This window comes from Curcuma longa, chromosome 1 (genome assembly GCF_044706935.1).
Source record: "Curcuma longa cultivar G26 ecotype Majalengka, Jawa Barat chromosome 1, ITB_CL_G26_1.1, whole genome shotgun sequence".
Classification (NCBI taxonomy): Eukaryota; Viridiplantae; Streptophyta; class Magnoliopsida; order Zingiberales; family Zingiberaceae; genus Curcuma; species Curcuma longa.
Genome location: NC_133861.1, coordinates 24,032,189 through 24,046,574, shown reverse-complemented (window position 1 = coordinate 24,046,574; position 14,386 = coordinate 24,032,189). Strand labels below are relative to the sequence as shown.

Sequence of the window (14,386 nt, the reverse complement as noted above, 5' to 3'; positions counted from 1 at the left end):
AATCTATGAGGATAAGGATTTATTGTGATTTTGAGGATTCTTAGGATCGTATACCGGGGTGCCTTGTGACAGAAGGTTAACCTTTAACCGGACCTTCCGAGGAAATCTTTAGGCTACAATGAATCATTATGAGAGATATCTAATGGTTATTGATTGTTAGGGAGAGGTCCTTAAATGGATACCCGGTGACAGAGGGTAGGACACTGGTAGTATGCTGGAGTGCCCGGTGACAGCGGGAGAGCCATAACCAGGCTAACTGGTGTCATCTCAAACTAACAATCATAACGCTAGAACACTATTGATTTTATTCCGAGGAAACCTGACGAGGTCTAATTGGATACATTGGTTAGAATCCCTATAAATGTGCATGTATTTGAGGAATGGTAAAGGATCCATAGTCAATCAAACATAATCTCAAGGAATCCGAAGTCCTAGGATCGTTTCCACACATCTGTCATAGTTGATTTCTCTCTATTTGAGGATTTAGGAGCTCGAACACTCTCTCTTCCCCACACCAATTCAACGTAAGTGATCTCTCCACTCTTATTGTACTAGTTTAGTGATCAATTCCACGGTCCCTGTGGATTCGATATCTTTTATTACTTGACGACATTCCGTATACTTGCGGAATGCACATCAAGTTTTTGGCGCCGTTGCCGGGGATCGTGCGTAATTGTTTACTAAGCTTTTACATTAAGAACTTTTTTTTCTTTTATACATTGCTTCCATTTATTCTTTTTATTCTTTTCATTCATTGATTGGTACTATTTTTTTAGGCTTATTAATTGTCTGGCATTTTAATCATTTGTTTTGATTGTTGTGCATGCGCAGGGCCAACCCAGTGGAGTTTCCTTTCGACCCTGAGATTGAAAGAACTTACTGAAGGAGACTTCACTCACAAAGGGTAAACATCAAGAAGAATCATCAAACACAATGGCCCAGAAATCATTGAAAGATTACGCCGCACCACAATCGAGAGGAACGACATCATGCATCGCCATACCAAACATCGAAGCAGCAAACTTTGAATTCAACCCTGGATTTATTAACATGATACAACAGAACCAGTTTGGTGGCGGACCACATGAAGACCCGAACCTGCACTTGGAAATATTTTCTGATATATGCAGTACTAGAAGGATGCAGGGGGTCAGTTTTGATGTCACTCGACTTCTATGCTTCAGATTCTCTCTCCGTGATAAGGCGAAGATTTGGTATCATTCGCTACCTCCTAATTGTATTCAACACTTGGGAACAGTGTGAACAATTATTCTTGAACAAGTTTTATCCCCCAAGTAAAATGGCTCACATGAGAAATATGATCTCAAGTTTCATGCAATTAGATAGTGAATCTTTATTTGAAGCTTGGGATAGATTCAAAGGGATGTTGAGGAAGTGTCCACACCATGGACTATAACGTTGGCTTATCATTCACACCTTCTACAATGGAATCAACTATCAGACAAAGGTTTACTTGGATTCCGCTGCAGGAGGTGCACTTATGAACAAAAGTCTTGAAGAAGCCGAGGAATTAATAGAGAATGTGGCACTCAATCACCATCAGTGGGCCAACGAGCGAGGTAGCAGTGTCAAGAACTCTCAGGGAAATACAATGTAGATTCCCTCACCAAATTTAATGCGCAGATGGATCAAGTGGGTAGTCTTGGCAAGCAAAAGTCCAAGTGGGAAGTCTTGGCAAAAAAAGTCCAAGTGGGTAGTCTTGGCAAAGCAAAAGTCCAAGTGGATAGTCTTGGCAAGGAAAAGTCCAAGTGGGAAGTCTTGGCAAGGAAAAGTCCAAGTGGGAAGTCTTGGCAAGGAAAAGTCCAAGTGGGTAGTCTTGGCAAGGACTTGACATGACGAAGCTGATGGAAGCATCTCAAGCTAGTGCAGGGAAGGCATGAGGCTGTGGGAGATGTTTGAAGGCCGAGGTCTAGGTCAAGAGAAGCTGAAATGTGATTTTTCAGCTTCACCAGTCGACTGGCCCTGCCAGCAGTCGACTGCTCATAAATCAGACGCACACAGAAAAATCAGTCGAGCCAGAGGAAGACAGGAGTCGACTGGGCAGTCGACTGGTGTTATGGTGAGTCGACTGTTGCCAGTCGACTGGTCTTGGAACAGTCGACTGTGATTTGAACGTTGCAGAAAATTGACAAGCATTTAATGCGCTTTAATGCGAGATTTTGTTGCCGATTGAAGGCATCAGTCGACTGGCCCTGCCAGCAGTCGACTGATGTTGCAGAGATATAAAAGAAGCCTGCACGAGAACAACTCATCTTTTTCGCTATTCTTTTATTACTTTGTGCTTCTTCTGAGAACTTGTTTGTTCTCTATTCTCTGCTTTCTTCCTCTCCTCCTGGACATTCTTTCATATCATTTTTGAGGAGATCGAAAGAGTTGTAAAGGTTTCTCCGCCTTCGAGGTTTTCGAGAAGGAGAAGATTCATAGTGCATCGGGTGTGTGCGTGCGTGTGGATCCTTGGATTAGTTACCTCTGCGGAGGTTGTCGACCTACCAGGCATAAACCCAAATTGATTTTCGATGACCATAGTCTCTTTCCTTAATCGTTTTTCTATTACTCTTTCCCAAAGTTTCATGGTATGACTCATTAATTTAATGCCCCTATAATTTGCACAATTTTGTACGTCCCCCTTATTCTTATATAAGGAACGTGAAGAAGATAGGAGCTAAAAATACCCAGGAGTTGTTCTAAGTTTCGAGGATGAAACTTTTATAAGGATGGGAGATTGTAATGCCCAAAAAATCTCAAAAATAGTTTTAGAAATATTCTATGATTTTTCTGGAATTTTAGAATATTTTTCTGGAATTTTTAGATTAGCGGAAGTAGCAAAATTAAATAGGAAGAAAAAATATTCAAGGCGAGATTCGAACCCACAACCTATAGGAATCTGCAATTCTTTAGATATTTCCAATAACAAAAAATCCAACAGATCCGTTCCGAAAAAGAAGGAACCGAAATTTAATTATAGGCGAGTTAGTTTAAAATAAATAGGAAGGAAAATGTCCGAGGCAAGATTTGAACCCGCAACCTTTAAGAATTTGCAACTCTTAAAATATTTCCAATGACCAAGAGACCCAGCAAGTCTGTTCCGAAAAAGAAGAAACCGAAATTTAATTATAGGCCAGTTAGGTCTAGGAATCACTTAATATAAATAGGAGGTTTAAGAGAGGGTTTTGATTATCTTCGAAAACCCTTCCCTCCCCTCTCGCCCAGAACGCCGTCGCCCTCTTTTCTCCTCTCTCTCGGTGCCCCAAACTCGAAGAACGAGGAGTCCGTCCCCCAGGATCACAAGGAAAGTTTCCGGATAACTTCTTCTACAAGGACGCTCCTCTCCGCGATAAGAACGCGTAGATATAGGAAGATCACCGAGAAGATCTTCTTCTCTAACGGAAGAATTGTAAGGAAATTAGCGCAAAAGGTAAGTACATCTCTCACCTGCAGTATAAGTTGTTTTCGTATTGTTCTTTCGCATGGTGATGTTAAGTTTTACATGACATGATTTCTGTTAAACATGAAGGTATTTATAAGTATGCTCTTTCCATGACATGATTTATGTTCGACGTGAATGTATTTATGTGTTCTTCCTCTAGTATGATTTAGGATTTAACCATGAATATGTAAATTATTCTTCCTATTTAGGATGGAAGTAAAGCGTGATAAATGATTGATGAAAGGACAAAGATATAGTAAGTAAAAGTATAAGAACTTTATGATATGTAAAGAAATGTATTTTACTTTTAAAAGGCGAGTATCGGGCCAAAGGTTCGCCCACAATGAATTCCGGGCCAAAGGTTCACCCATAAGGAAAGGAATTCCAGGCCAAAGGTCGCCTGATAAGATAAGTCCTCTGGTAGCATTCGGTGGCTAGCTATCCCGAGTCCTATCAGAGATGCGCGCATTGATACTCCGCCAGGGCCCATAAATATGTTTAAGTATGTTTACTTATTTTCAAATGTATGAATTTTCAAATATAAAGAAGTTTAGAAATTGTCTATGCAATACAAGTATTTCCATGTTCAGGTAGTTTCTGCTTAAGTACATGTCTTTATAATTACAAGTCCGTTCCAGTTTAATTCCAAAAGAATGCATGCAATGATTTTCGTTGTTTTGTGAGATTAGGTATGTACTTACTAAGCTTTGCTTATAGTTGCATTCCTTATACTGCAGATAGAGGTAAAGAAAAGCTTTAAGCAACGGGAAGCAGAGGAGGCAGCTGGAAAAGTGTTTGATGTGTGGTGTTGGCGGAACCGCGGAATAAGATCAAAGATTAAGAATTAAATAAATATTTATTTTATGTCCAAGAATTTATATTTATTTCTTTGCTTCCGCATGTTAAACAGAAAAAGAATATTTTATTTCAATTATGTTATTTAATAAGTACAAGTTAAGAAAAATTTAAAGTACGTAACGTCTCCCTATTAGTATAAGAAAGAGGGAGGCGTTACAGTTCACTCATCTTATAATCTATTGGAGTTAATCCCAGTTACTCTTATATAATTTGTATTTTTAAATTTTTTTTTGACCTTATACATTCATTTTAACATTCTCATTTTTTTTAACATTAATTTTTAGTATATATTATTTCCTAACTCCTCAACATCCTTACTCATCAAGAATGATTGCTCAAAATACAATCTTATAAAACTTATAATCTATGGGTGCATGACATTATATAAAACTTTGAAATATTTCTCCATTTTACCCATCTATTCTTTATCTTATTGATGGTATCTTCATCTATATTACTTCATTGTTGATAAATCAAATATATTTGTCGTTTGTAGCAATTTCTTAGCCATCCAACCTAACTATCCTGCATATTTTTTAACATTGAAATTATATTTGTGTATATTCAGCTTTAGTTCTAGATAGTTCAAAATGTTTAGTTTTCAATTTTTCACAAAAAGTTTAATTTTATTCTATTTAGACTTTCATCAATTAGCATAATTTCACCAAGAAAAATAAATATTAAGAAGTTTATCTTTAATATTATAGATAATTGTCTATTACTAATAAAAAATAGTTCTTAAAGTATTAATTTTTACTTCATCATTGTGCTATACCATATCCATATAATTACTAGATTTTCTCATCCCTTTGTAAAATTTACTCTGTGTAATAAATTGTCAAATTTTTTTCTAAAGCAATAAAAATAATATGCAATTCCTTTCTAAAATTTTATTTATAAGTGTTTTTATTCATTTCTAAGTAGTTGATTTTTATTCAGATAGGCAAAACTCTTTGTTGGCAATATGTACTAGATTGACATTGCATAATTACCATTCAATGCTTAACTATGGGAATGTGGTTAATGCTCAACTTCTTTGATCATATATCATTTGTCTTTACCTAGTTGTCCTTACCTAGTTTGTTGTCAGTTATCCTTTGTCTTTGAATAATTAATGGTGAACTTCTTGTCGAGATTTCAATATGTGCGTGTTTCACAAGCATAGATTTGTATCTTTATAGAGGTTTTTTAGGCATTGTATATTTCTAAATATGAAATCTTAGTTGATGAATTTTGTGTTATTTTCATGGCATAAAATCATAAATATGTTTCTTTCTGTTTGTATTTTTGTGAATAATGCAGTAGGTTCTTAAATGCTTTGTAGGTTGCTTTATGAAAATACCATGTCAAAGCCTAATGAAGCATTTAAAGGAGCCCTATCAGCAAGTAGGGTTAACTAAATAAGATTGTTTTTATGAAGAAGTGGACCATTCTCATATAATGTGGTGGAAAGATGTACATGATTAATATTTTTTACATAGAATATATTTTTTTCTTTTACTTCTACGATTCTCACTTTTTTTAATTGAGTTTTAATGATTTTAATTCGTCAGAAGATGCAACATTGCAAAAGCCTTTTACTGTTTAGCTAATCTAGAGGCTTTATTATTCAAATTTACTAGGATTAGATGTAACTTGAGAAATGGAAGGTAATCAAACATTATCCATTATATGACAAGGTTTAATATACTTCCATCACCCCTTTATCATACTTTACCAAATATACAATAACAACAAACCTCAAGAATGAGTCTCAATTAATTGGGATCATCTACTTGAATTCATTCAAATTAATCAAACATATGTAGGTATTCACCTAGATATTTTAAATGCACATTTGTAGATTACATTTCTTGTAACCAATATAATGTTTGTTATATAAATTGCCTCTAGTGAATGTGTTTGTATTAACATATAATTTTGTTGCTTATATATATCACCCCTTGCCTTTCCAATAAAAACATCATAGGAGGTTGATTGTAAAATTCATTTTCCATAATTAACATTTATATGTTTATGCTGTAGTTGGTAGTGCTACACTAATATAACTACTTTGAGTTATGTATCTGGAGTTTATTATTGCATTGGTGTTTTTTTCTTATTTCACTTGCATGTTTGCTGTTAAAAACTTTGAACACTAATATTCTATATTATCAATGATGATTGAGCTTCTAAACTTTTTGAGTCAATGAAGCTTTCATACTAGTTAGAAGAACCTTATTTTTCTAGAGTTTTGTGGTTTTACCATTTATGGTTGTATCTTGTTTTCTTAGGTTTTTTGTGTACTTGAAATTGATATTTAGAATTAAATGGAAAATTTCTTTTCTAAAAGGGTGAAATTGTGAGGGCAAGCCATGTTTCAACTTGGAAATGAAAATTATCAATTTGTTTTTTCTTGATCATAAAATTATTGGTCTTCTTATTAGCTTCTTGATCGAAGGATCGAGTTCCTCTCCCTTGTAGGGATAGGATAGGACTTCTTTGTGGTATTCAAGATATTTTCAGGGTTATTATCTTCCCCACTGAGGGATCAAGTTTCACTCCTTGATTGGAACAGGATGTGACTTTTGAAATTCTTGGCTTGAGCATGATATTATTGTTTTTCTTATTACCCTCTTCAACCGAATGATTTTGAGTTCCTTTCTCCGGTCGGGACAGGATGTCACTTCTTTGTGGTATTCAGGACATTTTCAGGTATTCTTGACCTTCTTGTTATTATTCTCCTGATTGATGGATCAAATTTCTCTCCCCGGTCAAAACAAGATGGGACTTTTGACATTCTTAGCATGAGCATGGTTTTATTGATCTTATTACAAATCCGACCAAAGGATTAAGTTCCTCTCTTCAGTCGGGACATGATGTGACTCCCTTGTGGTATTTAGGATATTTTCAGAGTATTCTTGACCTTCTTGTTATTATCTTCCCGATCGAGGGATCGAATATCTCTTCCTGATCGGAACAGGATTGGACTTATGACATTCTTGGCATAAGCATGGTATTATTGATCTTCTTATTTGATCGAAGTATCGAGTTCCTCTCCCTGATCAGGATATGATGAGACTTCTTTATGGTATACAAGACACAATCTTTTTGTTGGTTTATAAGTGAAACACAAATGCTTGCCTAAAAATCAATGTGTAGGTGACTTTTGGATGACATCTAGTAATTGTTGAATTTTTTTATATATATCCTTTAATTATTTTCATTGATCAATACATTGCAAACTTTTTAGAATGTTGTTCAACTCTTATTTCTACTATCTTCCTAAATTATTCTTGAACTCCTACAAAGTCTTTATTTTAGACTTAAGAAGTACTCCTTACACTATGCTATCGTTGCACCATCATCATCGTCATTGTCTTTGTTTTTGAGTAGGTAATGATTTTTCTTTCTTACTATATATTTTTTTGATTTTATATTTCTGAAAGTGTAGTAAGTCATTAGTTATCTTTTGTGGAATAAATAAGTTTCGACAAACAACTTTCTCATCTTTCTTTTAAATGTTTATTATTGTTTTGCTATCATTGTGTAAAGGTTCTTGAATAATTTTAATTTCCATACATAGCATTTTAGTGTCTTATATTATCTTATATTTAGAACTATTTTATGTTCTATGCATGGTAAGAACTAATTGGTCTCTTATATTTAGTCATATATGTTATATGCCAAGTAGAATTTGGATTAATTTTGGTTTCAGTTAAGGATGTTGATTTTGAAATTCTTATGCCAATCTGCTATTTGTTTAATTTAGTTTTAAATGTTTCTTATCTAGGAAGAGATATAATCTTATTTTAGGTGAGCTTTGCTAGCTTATCTACACTCATTACTAGGCCTAACTATGAGTTTGTAATATTCCAAATCATTCATTATTATATTGAGATATTAGATAAATAATTTTTTTACATGAGTTATTTTGTGTTTATATTACATTGTAAACCTAAAAGATATGTTCACAATAAATTTTTAAACTTTATGCATCCTTTGTTTATTATCTGTCCTCCATTTAAAATTTATTTTTTATAAGCTATACTTAACAGAAGGGGAGCCTATGTCGATGAATCATCTCTTTTCTTCTTGTTTATATTGGGTGCAAGGTTTATCTCTTTTCTTATTATTGCTGATTCCATACTGGGGGTACTACCTATGTAATTATCAAAGTAAAAAAAGTCTTGATTAAATTTTTGTAATTACTATATTAGAATATGCATATCCTACACTGGTCCAAAAATCAGAATCTATGCTATTTAGATATTAAAAATCCTGATTTAACTATTGAAGACAGACCCTTGAAGCATCTAACCCCTCAGCAAAAGGAAGCCTTCTCAAGGCATGTGAAGGCCTTACTAGAAATAGGAGTTATAAGGCTCAGCAAAAGCCGACACCGAACCACGACAATTATTGTGAAGTCAGGAACGACTGCAAATCCAAAGACTGGAAGGGAAACCATAGGCAAAGAAAGAATGATCTTCAACTACAAGCGCCTAAATGACCTGACAAACAAGGATCAATATAGTTTACCTGGAATAAACACAATCTTCCAAAAGGTCAGTAGCAGCAAAGTTTATTCTAAATTTGACCTAAAGAGCGGATTTCATCAGGTGGCAATGCATCCGGATTCCATAGAATGGACCGCCTTTTGGGTTCCAGACGACTTGTATGAATGGCTAGTCATGCCTTTCGGACTGAAAAATGGCCCCGCAATTTGAAAGTTATGGCAAGGTTAAGGTATTCCAGGTTAGAGGTTCGGGCGTTATCATACCATTCTTGGATCACTCTTTCCCAGACTTCGGGCATTTAAACTTTCCTCTCCAGGTTTGGACAGGGCAGTTCCTCCCCAGGCTGGCTCACACAGGTGTGCCCTTGGGCTTGCAGCGGCGTCCCGCCTTACTGCCAAGTTAGGACCTGTTCTTTTGACCATACCCAGTTTGCGTAATATCAACAGTCCAATAAACTAGGGTAAAAGTTTATCTGTCTGAGGCCTAATTAGAAAATAAAACCTTTACCTCCTTCCTTTCATACCATGACCTAAACAGTTTAGGCTACCATAGTCATCTCTTTAAACTAGCTCTGATACCATAAGGTGAGGTGAGAAGTTGTTGAAAGCAAATAATAGAAATAAGGAGAAGAGATGCAAGAAACTCACAGATTCTACTACTTGCGAAAACTTCTTTACAATACCCAAGTAGAGCTCAAGGGTTGCTTGATGCCTCTGCAAGGGTTAGCTTGATCCTCTTATATAGAAGAGGGCAGAGATGTTGAGTGCTCATTGGGCTCCATCATCACATGCTCTTGCCTCCTTCGGATAAGAAAGAAATTGCTTTATGACTCACACATATCTTACAGCTCGTGAGGTCACTTTACAGCTAGTGATCCTCCACCGAAAGTGGGTGAACTATTACAAACTGACAAACTCTTAGTACTAGACATAAGTAACAAGAGGTCTTGTAGGTAGACTCTCTAATACTCCTAATGTGGGGTTTACACATGAAGTACAGGGAGTTGTAGACTATCTAATTAGTCGTGGAGTACGCGCATTACCTGGACGAAGCTACTCAACTGAGGCCGTGCAAGGATTAAATTGGGTGATCAAACCTGCCCAGGTCAATATCCCCATGCGACCATCAGAGGTGGACAACAAAAACTTAATAGACGGGAGTATTGCTTTAAGCTTCCGAAATTACATAGCAACATCAACAGCAAGACCCTCCAATTATAATGAGCATGATGTAGAAGAGGTACAAAGTGACGAGGAAGAGATCCGGTCCTCCCATACTTTGGCTGTTCTCATAGTAAAGGTCCCTGGAGTCCTGACCTATGAGGACTCTGACGAAGAAGAAAATGCACATCTGAAGAATTCCCCCCTTCATCCTGGTACGCAAACCCCCAACTACAACTATGCTGGAACGAAAAACATCTAGTGCTGCAGGTTTTGATCTAGCAGCTGACAGAGAATGTGTAATAGCACCCAGAGGACGAGGCAAAGTAACAATCGGCCTCAGCCTGAGCCTTGGCTTGCCACATGGTTTTTGGTGATTGACTCCCATCGTGAAAAGACATATGCGTATTACCTGGACGAAGCTACTCAACTGAGGTCGTGCAAGGATTGAACACAATCAAGGCCATAGTGCCTTCTTGTCGATGAAGAGTTTGGATGCGTACCTGTAGTACTCCAAGATGTATGTACTGCATTCGACTCCTTTGGAGTTGGTTGTAGCTCTCATCGTGTATAAACATAAGATCTTGCTGGTTACCATCTGTAACCAGGATAGCTTCTTCAGATCTATGCATATAGACACGGTGGTGTTCGTCGTCCCTCCTTGAGTGGTAGAGTACTTCTGCCGGAACTACTGCAGCCCTGTCCCGCATGGACAGTTTGAGTCGTTCTTGAGGATCAATTTGCTGTTCAAGTGTGTGCTGTGGGACGGATTCGCCAAGGAGTCTCCTGCCCAATCTTCTGGTTGCTTGTCGGGCGTTGTATATGCGTCTTTGATTCCTCTAGTATTCTCTAATCTGATCTTCAAACAAGGGGGTAGAAGTTGAGTGTTGTATGGCTTGAGAAGCGGTTCTGGTTGCCATTAGCCTTTAAGCATCTCCTGTTCCTCCTTCAATATTTTATATGGGTCTTTAAAGACTCTATTTTCCATTTTCTGTTTTTCATTTTCTATTTCTAGTTTTCTATTTTCTGCTTTGGTTTGATAACTATTTTCTTTTTAATTAATTATCTTAATTAATCCAACAGCCTTTGCCTAATCCCACGAGTTTTAATTAATTAACCTTCTCTAGGCTTCTCGGACGACCAGATAATTAAGAGATAGAGATAATAGAATAGTAGAAATGAGAAGATAAGAGATGATATGAAGAATATGAGAAGAAGTAAATATAAGGAATGAGTGAGTAGAGTAAAGGTCAGTAGCAGCAAAGTTTATTCTAAATTTGACCTAAAGAGCGGATTTCATCAGGTGGCAATGCATCCGGATTCCATAGAATGGACTGCCTTTTGGATTTCAGACGGTTTATATGAATGGCTAGTCATGCCTTTCGGATTGAAAAATGCCCTCGCAATATTTCAGAGGAAAATGAATAATTGCTTTAAAGGTACGGAATATTTTATAGTTGTCTACATAGATGACATTCTTGTGTTCTCCCAAAACAAGGAGGAGCATGCGCAACACCTAAGAGTCATGTTAAGAAAAATGGGCTAGTACTCAGCCCAACAAAGATGAAAATTACAGTACCAGAAATCGAGTTACTCGGGGCAGTTCTGGGCAATCGCAAGATAAAACTTCAGCCCCATATTATTACCAAAGTTGCTGAATTCAAAGAAGAAGACCTCTTGTCAAAGCAAGGGATGCACTCCTGGCTAGGACTTCTAAATTATGCCAGAGATTACATCCCTGATTTGGGTAAATTATTAAGCCCACTTTATGCAAAACCCAGCCCAACTATTGAAAAGCGAATGAATTCTCAAGATTGGGCCCTAGTTCCAAGAATTAAAGAGATAGTCCAGAAATTGCCAGATTTGGAGGTCCCACCTGAAGACTGTTATATGATTCTAGAGGTGGATGGATGCATGGAAGGCTGGGGAGGCGTATGCAAATGGAAGCAAAACAAATTTGACCCAAAGTCTACTGAAAGGATTTGCGCCTACGCCAGTGGGAAATTCTCTCCAATCAAGTCAACAATTGACGCCGAGATTCATGCTGTAATGAACTCGCTGGAAGCATTAAAAATTTACTACCTAGACAAAAGGGAGTTAATAATTCAAACTGATTGTCAAGCTATAATTAGTTTCTTCGGAAGGTCTTCTAGCAATAAGCCATCTCGAGTAAGATGGTTGGCTTTCACAGATTACATAACCGGCACCGGAATCCCCATCCATTTTGAACATATTGAAGGGAAGGATAATCAATTAGCGGATGCTTTATCCCGTCTAATTAATTGTCTTATGATTTCAGAATGGCCGGAAGAAGGGATACTTGGCAGACTAGAGCTTGTGGCGCCAGCCATCCTGGAATTGAAGGAGAAGCCCAGCATGAAGGCCCAGAACCAGTTAACACAAGGCCTCAAAGTCCTATGCACCTCGCTGAGCAGTACGAGCAATTGTTGCAAACCATGCACCAGCGGATGCGGACTGGAATCTTCATGGACAGACGCATTGACCAAAGACTTCACGAGCTGCAACAACAAGTGTTACTGCCTTACCTCCTTTAGTTTGCTCAATGATGGTTTTAAGATCCGTTTGGATATCTTTAAGTAGCTCTGCTATCTGGGCCAGTAACTGCAGCTGCGTATTGTTCTGCTTAATGATGGCAGAATTTCCAGAAGATGGGCCTTGGTATTCGCTAGGTTTTGCAAACCCAACGGCAGGGGATTCTATTTGCTCTGTAGCTTTAACTGCGTCTCGGTATGATTGAGTATTTCTTGTTATGACGTAGTTGTTCATGAAGCAGTCCACCTTTCAAGCCTGTGGAGCAGGTTCTCTACTTGATTAAGTCTTTTGTCGAGCTCTTCAATTAGCTTCAAGGCTGTTCTTTCAGTGAGCTTTGGTTGCTGAGCAATTTCTGCAACAAGCTCCCGCACTTCCTGCTTTGTTAGAGGTTTATTGGCCGTGTAGACAGTTGTTAGATTTTTCAAGGCAGGTTTTAATTTTTGAACTTCCTTCTCAAGACTCTGACACCTTTCTAGGATTTATTTAAAGTTTCTGAGGTTAACTCTAGCTGAAAGGCAGGTTCGGTCGTATACTACGGCTAGATTGTTGGCTAATTGGTTTGTGGTTACCTTGGTAGTTATGGCAAGGTCAAGGTATTCTAGGTTAGAGGTTCGGGCGTTATCATACCATTCTTGGATACTTTGCGGAAGTGGTGGACCACAGAGAATCAAAGGACAAAAACCACCAACTTATGTCTAGCACTAAGAGCTTGTCAGTTTGTAATAATTCACCCACTTTCGGTGGAGGATCACTAGCTGTAAAGTGACCTCACGAGCTATAAGATATGTGTGTGTCATAAAGCAGATTCCTTCTTATCCGAAGGAGGCAAGAGCATGTGATGATGGAGCCCAATGAGCACCCAACATCTCTGCCCTCTTCTATATAAGAGGATCAAGCTAACCCTTGCAGAGGCATCAAGCAACCCTTGAGCTCTACTTGGGTATTGTAAAGAAGTTTTCGCAAGTAGTAGAATCTGTGAGTTTCTTGCATCTCTTCTCCTTATTTCTATTATTTGCTTTCAACAACTTCTCACCTCACCTTATGGTTGTGAGGTCGCCGGCGGGTGAAGGAAGGCTCGAGGATTGTCACCGGTAGCAATTGTAACCGAGCATCAGTCTTAAATGCGGTGCACGACCGACGGACAAGGAGAAGGAATCGGCGGCCAGAGGAAGAATCCAGTAAGTCCAAGCTAGGATTCTTGATTTCTAGGGTTTTGTTTTAGGCGGATTGCTAATTCTTCGGAGTTGATTCGAGTTTGTAACTTAGTTTGGATCCAATCGGTGGATCTTGTGGAAATGGCCGGAGCTATGGAAAAGAGGAAACAACCGGTAAGTTATTGATTAATTGGTTTTAGGGTTTCTTGTGGAGATTTCATTGGTTTCTCGGATCTTTGGGTTGCTTGATGGCTGGAATCCGATCGAACCAGGTCAAGTGATAGCGGCTGGTTGGATCGGGTGGAGCTGTGGCGATGAAGATTCTTGCTTTAATCAAGGGCTGAGTTGGGAAATCTGGAGCTAACTGATCTTGAGTTCTATTCGTGAGCAGAGGGAAGAAGAACTAGAAACCAGAGCTTGGAATAGAGATTCATAGGGCAAGGACCAGCTTGAATCGAGGTGAGTTGTGATTTTAAATTTAATGGTTTTAGATCTCTAAGATCTAAATTACTAATGGAATTGGATCTTGATCGAAGTTTAAAGGTTATCTTGGATTTATTTCTTATTGTTGGATCGATTCATAATGCTCGATCGGTTCTTTACACTAGGATGTTGTTTAGGGATTACCATGAATTGAAGTTTATGGTTAGGAATTAATGATTTTGTTTGATCTGATTAAGAAGGGATCAGATTAACAATTAAGTTGATTGGTTAACT

General features: G+C 37.6%; 1 long non-coding RNA gene and 2 pseudogenes across 1 annotated transcript; 2 read left to right on the top strand and 1 right to left on the bottom strand.

The window, feature by feature from the left end:
• LOC141826595 (uncharacterized) overlaps nucleotides 1-12,563 on the top strand; it is a 15,925-nt pseudogene extending 3,362 nt beyond the window's left edge.
• LOC141814606 (small nucleolar RNA R71) lies at nucleotides 1,304-1,413 on the bottom strand (annotated as a pseudogene).
• A 1,002-nt stretch (nucleotides 12,564-13,565) lies between the features above and the next one.
• On the top strand, nucleotides 13,566-14,123 carry LOC141814828 (uncharacterized). Its single transcript, XR_012600528.1, has 3 exons — nucleotides 13,566-13,693; nucleotides 13,782-13,843; nucleotides 13,942-14,123. It is a non-coding gene; the product is annotated as an uncharacterized LOC141814828 (long non-coding RNA).
• Nucleotides 14,124-14,386: the final 263 nt, after the last annotated feature.